This window comes from Ipomoea triloba, chromosome 11, assembly GCF_003576645.1.
Source record: "Ipomoea triloba cultivar NCNSP0323 chromosome 11, ASM357664v1".
NCBI classification, from domain to species: Eukaryota; Viridiplantae; Streptophyta; class Magnoliopsida; order Solanales; family Convolvulaceae; genus Ipomoea; species Ipomoea triloba.
The window spans coordinates 10,648,070-10,660,380 of NC_044926.1; positions in this window are offsets into that span (position 1 = coordinate 10,648,070).

A 12,311-nucleotide genomic window follows, 5' to 3' on the forward strand; every position below is an offset into this window, starting at 1 on the left:
CGGACATATTCCACAAAACCAAATCCCAACTTGAAATCAATCAATTCTCATAACTTTGTCCAAAAGTTTTATTTCTCAAAACATTTTGATAGTACACTAATTACCATACACTGGGGTAATAAGTGTAACTATCCCACATTTTCCATTATCACATCACATATGTACATAATACTTCACATATGTATATATAGACAATTAACATAACGCCTCACATATTTAGGCATACTCACATAAAGTGCACATACTACTTATATACATAGTATGAATTTTCCCATAATATCATACGTATATGTATACACGATCAACATATATATCACATATATATATATACATATACATAATACAACATTTTTATTTTAATGATACATACATACCCATTAGGTATGTATTTATACCCATATATACACATATATACGGTTTTACATATATACATACATCACACGTACACACATATATATATATATATACAATATACTAGTATTCCTATTATAGAGATGTAGGCACATTAACTACCACATCTCATCAACACAACAATTCGTACCCATATATTATGTAAAATACCATTACATATATATTATACATACAAACATGTACACAATATTTTCAACTAGATCTCATCATATTTCAACCAAACAATCAATTATCCAATTTCAAGTGACCTTAACCTACTTAAGGGATTCCTTACCTTGAGAAAGTTTACTAACACCGTAGAAAGCAAATCTTGGACCTTTTCCCCAATTTTCACTCAAAACCCTAGGAGAAAATTAACATCATAACAACAAATATTAAGAAACTAAGCTTAGATTCAAGGTCTAGGAAGGAAAATAAAGCTTTCTACCGAATAAAATTAAAGTTTTACCGAATAGTTTGACACTTGTGAAGAAAGCTTGGCTATGGAAGGTGAGCTCTAATGGTGGAAGAAGATGAACTCTCTCTCTCTCTCTCTTCTCCTCTAGATTTTTCGGCAAAAGGGAAAGAATGAAGACCAAACCCTTTTTAAATCACTACTAAATTATTTTAATACTAGTATGTGGCTAGAAAGTGTGACATGTGTCAATTTCTTGTGGTAACTCAAGAAAAATATCTTTGGCTAAACTGTTAAGGGTTAAAACAGATATATTCTCGGTGGAAAGTAATTTAAACAGAATAATTTTCGAAACCAAAAATTTATCTCAGACTAAAACTCAAAATTGGGCCAGGTTCGGAACACCGCGAAATTTAGCGATGCTACGATCAAAATAAATTTTCGCTGCTATGGGCTAACTTAATTAAATAGGAAATTCAAGAATAATAATATGGTGCCTAATAATCCATTTCCTAGGACAATCGGGTCCGAACACAAGTTCCTAAAATTTTTACGGTTCGTGACCGGCACGTACGATCGCAGCTTATTGGAATTAGGGAGGGGTTACAACTATTCCCAGGACCTGAAGTGATTGTTGGCATGAGAATCCAGCCAACGAGCAGCATCCCCTATCACTGAAAACGGGAATAATTTGAGTCAAACCACTTCTTCAGGCACCCCATTCTGTCTGTACATTCCACAGGACCTCACAAACCGAGTGATGTGGCCATGTGGATCCTCTGAAGGCAAACCACTAAATGGAGCATTTTGAACCAAAGTTATAACCGAAAGCTTGATGTCAAAGTTGTTTGCTTCCACAGGTGGTATGTAAATAGAGTTGTGCATACTGAACTCCGGGGTCATGAAATCGGCTATAGTTCTTCTTTCTTCTCTTCTTTCCTCTCTCATATAACCCCGGTAGTTCTCCCGTGGAGCATTCATCCTCCTTGGTTCATAGTAATCATTTCTAGGAACATCTCTTCCTCTTTGATCAAAAACGTTCTCCCTCAGTCCATTACTCCTTCTTGGCTCAAACTGATCTTCCCTTTCATAGAATCCAGCTCTATCATTGGGCTGCTCATAGTAGGGATCCCTTTCCTGATACTGCCCAACATGGGGTGGTGGTATCAATGGTTGATCCCTTTCCCTTTGAAAAGGCAATTCCTCATTTTCATCTGCTTCTCTTAGCGGGGATCTATTCTGTGGTGCACTCAATCCTGCACTTCTTAATGTTTCAGCAGTGACCCCGTCTGGATGTTCAACCCTACTTGGTGAAGCCATTTCTTCAATAAATTGTTCTTGATTACGGGCTGCTCTATTTCGTCTTCTCACTATCGCGTTGATCTCGTGGTCAATTGCTAGCAATCCTTGTACCTTTGGAACGGGTTTGCATGCAACTATCTGTTCACCTGTAAGCACAAAAACAACAACAACGCTTTTGCAACTAAAAGTAGTTGCTAGTGAGAGTAGTGACCAACTTAAATGCTTAAAAAGAAAAAGAAAAATCAACACAGTACTCGTGAGATCAATAAACAAAAAGATGTGGTTAGACTCTCTAACTTGGATGATGGTTCATGTTAACCCAAACAAATTGCTACTCAAAACTGATGCCAATCCCCGGCAACGGTGCCATTTGAAAGTTGTATTTTTAAGTGGTTTGATTAGTGAGTGTCATCCTCTAGGAATGGCTAGATAGGACTTGAGTAGCAAGGGGCTAAGCATAACATCATCAAGTGTTTGAAAGCTAACCTAGTTGATAAGTTTGTTTGCATGATAGAATGATAAAAACATGTAATTGAATTGAGAATTAAACAATGATAAAGAAGAGGATTTAAATCAAATAACAATGTAAAAATGCTTCTATAATGTTCTAAGGTTCTAGGCTTAACAACGCTAAACAATGAAGTGAGGGAATTAAGTCAATGCCAATGCCACTCTCGTGGACATTGGCTACCACCAAAATTCTAATCCCATTCTCATGGTGATTACATTAGGTGAGACATTTAATCAAACACCTTGGGTGCATCATCCCTTCCAACTCCCCTTTCTCAAGGGCAAGTTAGAAATGTGAAAGGGTTGGCTATTGTGAATCCCTATTCTCATATGTGAAACACCAATTCCATGTATTTCTCGCATAATTTGGCCATAATCAAATAAGAATCAAATAATTCCCTAATATCACAATCATATTCATTCTAAAGGCAATGAAAAACCTAGACTAAGGCAATTTAATTCATGTAAGCATTTATACAAAGCAATTAAATTTAAATACCTAAAGTATTTCACAAATCATAATGAAATTATAAACTAAAGCAATTGGAATAATAGGCAATGAAGTTAAATGCAAAAGAAATTTAAGAATTGAAAGAAGAAGAAATTGAAATTCTTACTTGATTGAATTCATAATGTTTGAATCTGAAATTGTAATGAAATTGATAATTACAAAGAGTAATTTTTCTCTAAATCTTCTTCAAAAGTAATGGAATTGCATGGATAGAATCATCTAAAGTGTTTGTGGAGAAGGAAACTAAAAGAAGACTTAGCAAATTTGAAAGATAAGTTCAAAATAAAACCTAACCCTATTTATACTAATGAAATTACGCCAAATAAACTACCTCCAGGATGCCTGGTCACGATGGATGTCACGGCGTGACCTTCATCGTGACCGGACTTTAAGCCTTGCGGATTCCAGGCTGTCACGCTGCATGTCACGGCGTGACCTGTAGCGTGACGCCTTGAATCTGCTAAGTGGCCTGCAGGTCACGATGGAGGTCATGGCATGATTTCATCGTGACCACACATGCCACTTTCAGATGGTGGCTGGTCACGCTGCGGGTCACGGCGTGACCTGTAGTGTGACACACACCATCTGAAATATAACCACGGTGTCACGCTGTAGGTCACACCGTGACCTCCAGCGTGACACCCTCCCGGTGGTGTTTTCTGGCTTCTCCTTTGCTCCAATTCTCCGTTGAACTTGCTATGGTTTTAACCCTTCATTCTTGACCCATTTTTGCCTTGAATTCATCCTGATTCGTCTTCATTTAATGCTTTCTCATGCCTAGGTCCCGGTTTCCAATGATTGAGCCGTAAATACCTGAAATATACTTCTTTCTTGCACAAACACATAATATTCACTTAGAAATTAGTACAATTAAAGCATATTTATATGTTAATTAACGGCTTATCAATGCTCCTTCACGGGTGAAGCCTTCATGATGGATCCTGCCCGATTGCTTCTTCGCTTGTTGCTTCGTTTCGGCCTCGGATCCCAAAATGACTTCAAAACATGTTCTAAAATTGAATAAGAAATTTTGATCACATCAGAGTCTTTTACGCATTAAATTTTTACAAATGGGTGACGAAACTACATAATATTGTCCTATAATCGACCCTAAACTTGATTATTCTTGGCGCTTATCAAGTAGTCATATAGCAGTTAGAACGAACCCTTAATTAGGTTGGCAATGTTAAACTGATCTACAAAATTAGTAATGGTTATTGATTCATGTTCCTAGTCTTTAATCCTTTGTTGTCTTGCTTCATATTTATTTTATTATTTTTCCTGCTAGTTATTTAGTTACTTGTTATCCTGTTCTTGTTGGTTTTTAGTTATTTCATTTCTCCGTCATTCAACTAGTTTTGGCTTTATTTTATTGCATTCAAGTTAATTAATTTTTAGTATGTAAATTGCATAGTATCAATTCCATGTTGGTTCGACCATTGTCTTTGCACACTATTACAACAATGATTCGTGCACTTGCGATGACTATTTAAAATTATCCATCATGTGTTGGATAAGATCAGTCTCCTCCGTGGTGTCTCTAGTCGGTTGTCCATTTTCTGGCGAGCACAAGTTCGATAGCATATTTATTGTTTTCTTTTTAAACTTATTAAACAATTAAAAATACATACAAATATTATTTAAGTACAAAAAAAATGTAGTAATTATGTAATTATTACTAATTTCATTGCTTTTATGATCCCTAATAATTAACCAATTATTTTTCACTATTATACACTAATTATAAATTATTGTTAACTAGTAAATTACCCGTGCGATGCACAGATAAATTTTTTTATTATATATTTAAATAATAAACTTAATGATGAAATTATAAACAATTTTAATATTTGAAAGTATATATACATTTATTTGAAATTATAAGATTTGTATATTAGTGTTGAATTTGATTATTTAAAAATTATAATAGGAAAAGTCTAAAAAAAATAGAAGAAAGAACATGGTTAATTGAATTATTTTAAGTTATAAAAATTTACTATAAACAAATGAAGATCCGTATGTTTAATTATTATAGTAAGATTAAAGTATTAAATATAGGTTGGTAATATGGGCGTAATATATTTATGTTTAATATCCTTTAACTATGGACGTAATATGTGTATAATATGCTTAATTTCTTTTAATTACTCACTGTAATATGCGTATGTTTAATTTCTTATATGTGCAGAAAAATGTATCATTAATTCTAATAAGAATGAGGTCATTTTATTATGATTACTAATGGTAATTAAAGAGTATATATTATTCTTAATTATTATACTAATTATGGCATCCATGTAATCTGAATAATTGTATTAATTAAGGAGTATATATTATTATTAATAAAATAACATGTGTATGTTTAATTTTGTTTAATTATAGATGTAATACGTGTATATTTAATTTTTTTTTAAATTATGTTCATAGTATGTGCATGTTTAATTTCCTTGATTGATTAGATAAATCTATATTGCAGCAAGTATAAAAAAACAGTTTAATAAAAATATAATGTGTGAATTAATTTATTAATTAACATAATTGTTAAGATTTTATTCAAAAGTAACCATTAGGATAATTTTATATGTGTAATAATCAATTTGGAATAATTTGCATAATAATCTTTGAATTAGCATATTAATATATGAATTGGAATAATTATCATACTTTTTTGTAATCTCCTTTAATTATGGACTTAACATATGTATTATCAATTTCCTTATCTGATTAGATAAAATGTATATTACAGAAAGTATTAATTCCTTAATTTCCATAATTTTTAACATTTTATTCAAAAGTGATCAAAGGAAGTGAATGGCAATTGATATTATTTGAATTAAAAAAATATAAATTTGTCGTAAGGAGAGAATCTCTATATTCAATTACCATAATAAATTAAGATGTTAAATATGATTAGCAATTAACATGAGTCATTTAGATGGTAAATATTATATGATTATTACCTATATAAATTACCATAAAATAACATATTAATATATTGATTAGTATTATAACAAAGGTTGTAAGCCTTCAAGGTACGCTATATATTAAGAAAAGTATCAATTAATTTAATTATGATAGGAAATTACCATAAAATAACAGATTAATATACTGATCGGGATTATAACAAAGGTTGAAAGCCTTTAAGGTACGATATATTAGGAAAAGTATCAATTAATTTAAATATGATAGGAAATTGATGAGCTAATATCAATACTCCTAATTTTTCATAATTCTATATTTATAATTACCGTTATAAACGAATTTAATAGAAAAAATTAATTAGGAGCTCATATTAAGAGTTTTGGATTATTATTATTATTATTATTATTATTATTATTATTATTATTATTACTATTATTATTATATAAATATATTAGGGAAAATATATTAAGAGTTTTGGATTATTATTATTAGAGTATTATATTATTATTGTTATTAGTATAACCTTAACAAATAGATTTTAAATCGAGGTTACAAAATTAAATACTATTATTTCATTTATTCAAGTATAGTAATCACCATTTTTAACTAATAATTGTATATTGGAAGACTCCAACTAAACATATAGTATTGTGCAATTAATAATAAATATTAGTAATAATTGGAATCAATAATCAATGATTTATGGCAACCAACATATTTTGGATACTTAATTGGTTTAATCATAGCATTAGAATTATAATCGGAATCAAAACTTGCTAAATTTATTATTATTATTATTATTATTATTATTATTATTGACTAATAGGTTGTGAGGGAGACAATTATTAAAAAGTAGAGAAAATTATTAAATTTAGTTTTACTTATAAAGTAAAGAAGTACACAATACTTCTCTTTAAAAAAAATATCAACTACACACTAAAAAATATAGATTTAATATAGAACTATCTATTCATAATCTGTCAGTTTAACTATCTCTTCATAAGAAATAGTAAAGCTACAGTTTTCTACATCTGCAATTGATAATAATAAAAGATAGTATAAGATAACAATAACTAACATCATATTAAAAATAAACTTCTACACCTACAAGATTAAAAAAGTTAACAGGAATTGATTAAAAAAATGCCACCAAGAATGTGATAATGGACAACAGTTTCTGTGTATATAAATAATAACATGCATTTTAATAAACAAAATAGAAATTTGATAGATGAATAAAAAAACCACACTAACCCAATCAACTCTAACAACTATTTAGAAAACACCCCAAAAACTTTCTCAACACACTTCTTCTATATACCTCAAACTCAGGAAGCGGATTATGAGACTGAGCAATTTTCTTCAAGAGAATCAACCAAGGACCCATCCTAGGATTTGGTGGGGCCGCCCATCTTGGTCCCTCCTGGCGGCCGAGCATCACATAAGAATTTGCACCATAAGAATTTTTGTTTCCTTATATCATCTATTGTTTCTATACATCACATAACCAAAACCAAAATCAAATCCGTAAATAAACGCATCCATATTTCACGTGCATACAAATTCAAAAGATAGAGGGCAGGAAGATACATACCTACGGGTGAGGAGCTGGGCAGAGAAAACATTGAGAGGGTTTCAACATTTATAGATAATGTATATTTGTAACTTTATTTAGTAACAATAACAAAGAGAGAAAGAGATAAGCTAAATAAGCTAATAAAAAAAAATGAACATAATCAGGCACCTAAATAACATATTAAAATAAAAATTCTTTAATCTATTCAATTAATTAATTACGAAAAATAAATATTCCTTAATCTATTACTTAATTCCTTAAATAATTACGAATTGGGTTGACTTCAGCTGTAGGTAGCAAAATAAGAATTAATTTACTATATCTATTGCTGATTTAAATGACTTAATTTTTTTTTATTAATTGTTGATTTAATTGACTTATTTTTTTATTAATTGTATTATCACTAAAATGCCCGCAGTTTGAGCGGGAAAACTCTTTCAGACACTTCTACTATTTTATATATATATATATATAGATTTATAATTTATAACCAATGACCGGTCAAGTAACATGCAGTAGTTCTTTCAAATGGAAGGTCATGAAATCTCTTTGTGTTTTAATAGGTTGAGAAAGTATAGACAAACGGATACTACTTTGTAACAGAGTGTACTCAAAAAGAAAATTTATAATGAGTAAATTCCTTTTTGGTCCTAGATTTAAAGGTGACAACCAACTTTTAGTCCTTTTTATCAGAACATCCACTTTTGGTCCTAATATTATTGTGACATGATGATTTTTGGTCATCTATCAACAAAACAATTTAAATGTCGTTAAATACAAATGCATTTCGGTCTTCAATTATAAATTTTTTCAAAAAAAAATAAACATAAAAAATATAGTGGATCAACCTACTTTTTATAAAAAAAAAAAAAGATCTAAATGTCTTTGTATTTTGCGAAATTTCAACGATTTTGTTGACGGATGACAAAAAATTGTCATGTCACATAATACTAATATCAAAAGTGGATGTTCTTGAAAAAAAAAAAAGACTAAAAGTGAACTGTCACCTATAAATCTATGACCAAAAATGAAATTAACTCATTTATAATTTATATATTTTCTTTGATAAGGAAAGCTTTTTCTCAGTCATTTTTAATTTAACACTTTAATAAGTCTTCTTAAAAATTAATTTATTCTTTACAATATATTTGGTTCACAAAATAAAGTTTAAGGAAATAGGAATCTTATTCTATTGGAATAGGATATGCTAGAAATATAATAAAAATTCAATTCCATTGTTTAATTCGCAAAATAATTCTTATACCATGGATCAGTTCATATTCCATTGTGAATCCTGATCCAAAAATTATGTGTCTACAATTAGCACATTTTGTACCTGTAAACAAATTGAAGGCACATCACATGGTAATTACAGACACATAACATGATAACTACATATACATAAACTGTTAACTGCAAGTACAGAATATGTTAATTGCATAAACATAACATGGTAATTACAAACACATAAATTGTTATCTGTAGGTACAAAATATGTTAATTGCAGACACAAGATGTTGGTTAACATGTTATGTGTCTGTAGTTAACATATTTTATACATTCAGTTAACAGTTATGTGTTTATAGTTATGTTATGTGTCTGTAATTGCCATGTAATGTGTCTTCAATTTGTTTAAAGGTACAAAAACGATTAACTACAGTTATAGAATACGTCAATTGCAGGTACAAAATTTAAATGTTATTTTTAGACCATGATATACAATGTAAGGTAGACCCTGGTTCATAGCATAATTTGCCTTCGTAAAAGGAATAGATTCAAGAGTTTAATATGAACAGATACTACATTATAACAGAGTCAATAGTACTCAAAAAAAAATTCAAGAGTTTAATATTAATATATTTTTCTCTAATGGTCTGTTTGGAAACACAGAAATGACTTCTGAAAGTCATTTCTTGGATTTTTTCGTGTTAGGTTATTCAAATAAAATAAAGTCAAAGGAAAATATTTATTCTAGTCAACTGAAAAAAAGTTCTATTATTATTATTATTATTATTATTATTATTATTGCTATTATTACTATTATTACTATTACTATTACTATTACTATTAATATTATTATTATTATTATCATTATTATCATTTTTTGGATTTTTTCGTGTTAGGTTATTCAGATAAAATAAAGTCAAAGGAAAATATTTATTCTAGTCAACTGAAAAATGTTCAAAATTAAATGACAAAAAATGTCATCTTAAATTTTTAGTTCGAAGATATTTCCGTATTCTATATTTTCCTGTATTTCTCATCTCTCTAAGCTAATTTCCAAATCATTATCATCACCTATTATTATTATTATTATTATTATTATTATTATTATTATTATTATTTTCAAATCATTGTTGTCACCACCTATTATTATTATTATTACTAGTATTTTCGCTCGTGCGTTGCACCTTTTATATATATTACTTAAATAATTACACGGAAGAAGGGATTGAGAATTAGCATAATGATTACAATAAACAAAAATTTGGCAATTAAATATATAATAATTACTCATAAGAAGGGAATGATAATCTATTTTTGTACTAATAATATTATACATTAAATATAAAATAAGAATATTAGGCAATTATGTTAATAAATAATTAATATTTTGGTACATTAATTTCGGCTAGGAATTGATATAATTAGGTTGGAAATAATTTGTAAGAATATTAGGCACTATCAATATCATGAAAAATGTGTTTTAGGAATCCAATTCACAGTCTTAGACAATTTTGTATATTATTATGATTAGATAATTATATTATTATTGAAATAAATACAAAAAAATAAAGAAGAAATAATTTAAAAAATAAATATAATGTCAACTATTATATAATAAAAATGCATATTACATGTTAACGGTGTAGAAAATATATCTAACAGTAGAACTTAATTAACCGACCAACTTTTGCAATATATATACTTACAACATTAGATTTTGAATATCCGAACCCATAAGAGAGTGTAGAAATATACAATGCTGCGCCAAAAAACCCCACTAGTTTTCAACCAGTTCGCAATTAATTTAAAATTTTCATGAGAGAGACCACTTAGACATCACAAAATCATTCATCTATCAACTACATAGTTATTTTTAAAGAAAACCTGCATCTAGTCTCGTTTCATGCGTGCAACAATCTGCAACACTCTCTTTGATACGACACTCTTGTAGTCACTTTTCATTAAAACTAATGGAGGAAAAGAAGACAAAATTATGTATTTCAACTCCTACAGCCCACAAAGATTTGGAAGAAAGTCGATAATTATCTAAGTATTTTGGATGGAGATGCACCAATTCATAGACACAATTAATCATTATCCTTAGCAATTTAGTTTATACATCAAAAATGAGAAAAAATGGGGACAGACTTAAACGAATAGAGGATGAATTATTTTGATCCTCAGTCCCTGACCAATGAAGAGGCTAGGATCAACAGGTTTCTGAACAATTGGATGTTCTTCGAGGCTCAAAAGCTTGCAAATACCTACCCAGTACATATCTATAAAAAGAAAACGCAATAATTAATTCATAATTTCATAGCATAAAAGGAAGATTCAGCATAATATCATAACCTTGTAATATGATTTCTTATTGAGCGGTGGAAGAAGAGAATGAGAGAACTACCAACATGAGGAGACGAGGGAGGCAAATGCAAAATGAAAAATTATAATTTGTTTTTGTCACCATCGATTGTATTTATAGGTAGGGAATGTGAGAAATATAAATTAATAATATCAGATTCCTTTTTTAATTTACCTCTTAATCAAATATTATTTGAGTCAATTAAGAATATTTATAATTTTCCATTAATTAATAATATTGGTTTCCTTTTTTAATTTATCAATAATGATTATTACCAATTATCTCATTAATATTATTCTATCATAGTAATTACCATAATTACTAATAACCTATTATAACCAACTGTAATTAATATTATTCTATAATAATAATAATTAATATTAATATTATTTAATATTATTAATAATACTAGTATTTTCGCCTGTGTGTTGCACGGAATGAATTTGTTATAATATTTTAAGAATATTTGGATCGATATACAATCATATAAATTATAACATCAAATATTATATAGCACCATTGATGAAATTGGTTGGATTGATTATATTTTCTGATGTTTTCTTTGTGTGAGTTAGAGCAAATAATTGTCCAATTACCCGTGCGATTCACGGATAATTTTTTTATTTAGATAATAAAATTAAAGATAAAATTATTTTAAAAAATCTAATATTGAACATGTATATTTATTTGATTATAAAATTAGAGCAAAAGTATCACTCAATTAATTGAATAATATATGACTTGTTTGTTTATAATTATCTTAAAAATATTGATATTTAATATAACTTAAGTAATTATATTATTACAAAAATAAATATGGAAAATGAGAAATAATTTAACTTTAATTATTATGGAGTATAAAAATAAATTCAATGACCAATATTTAGCTTAATTAACATAATAATTATTAGGCAATTATTATTAGTCAATTACACTAAATTAATTATTTTTCGTTAACAAGAATATAAATTCGTATATACAAAAATTATTATTATTATATATTAAATATGTTCGACCTTCTGCAGTGCTCATGTCACACGTGTACTAATTAATTTGATCAACAAATATATTCATTTCGTTTTTCCTCTATAAAAAG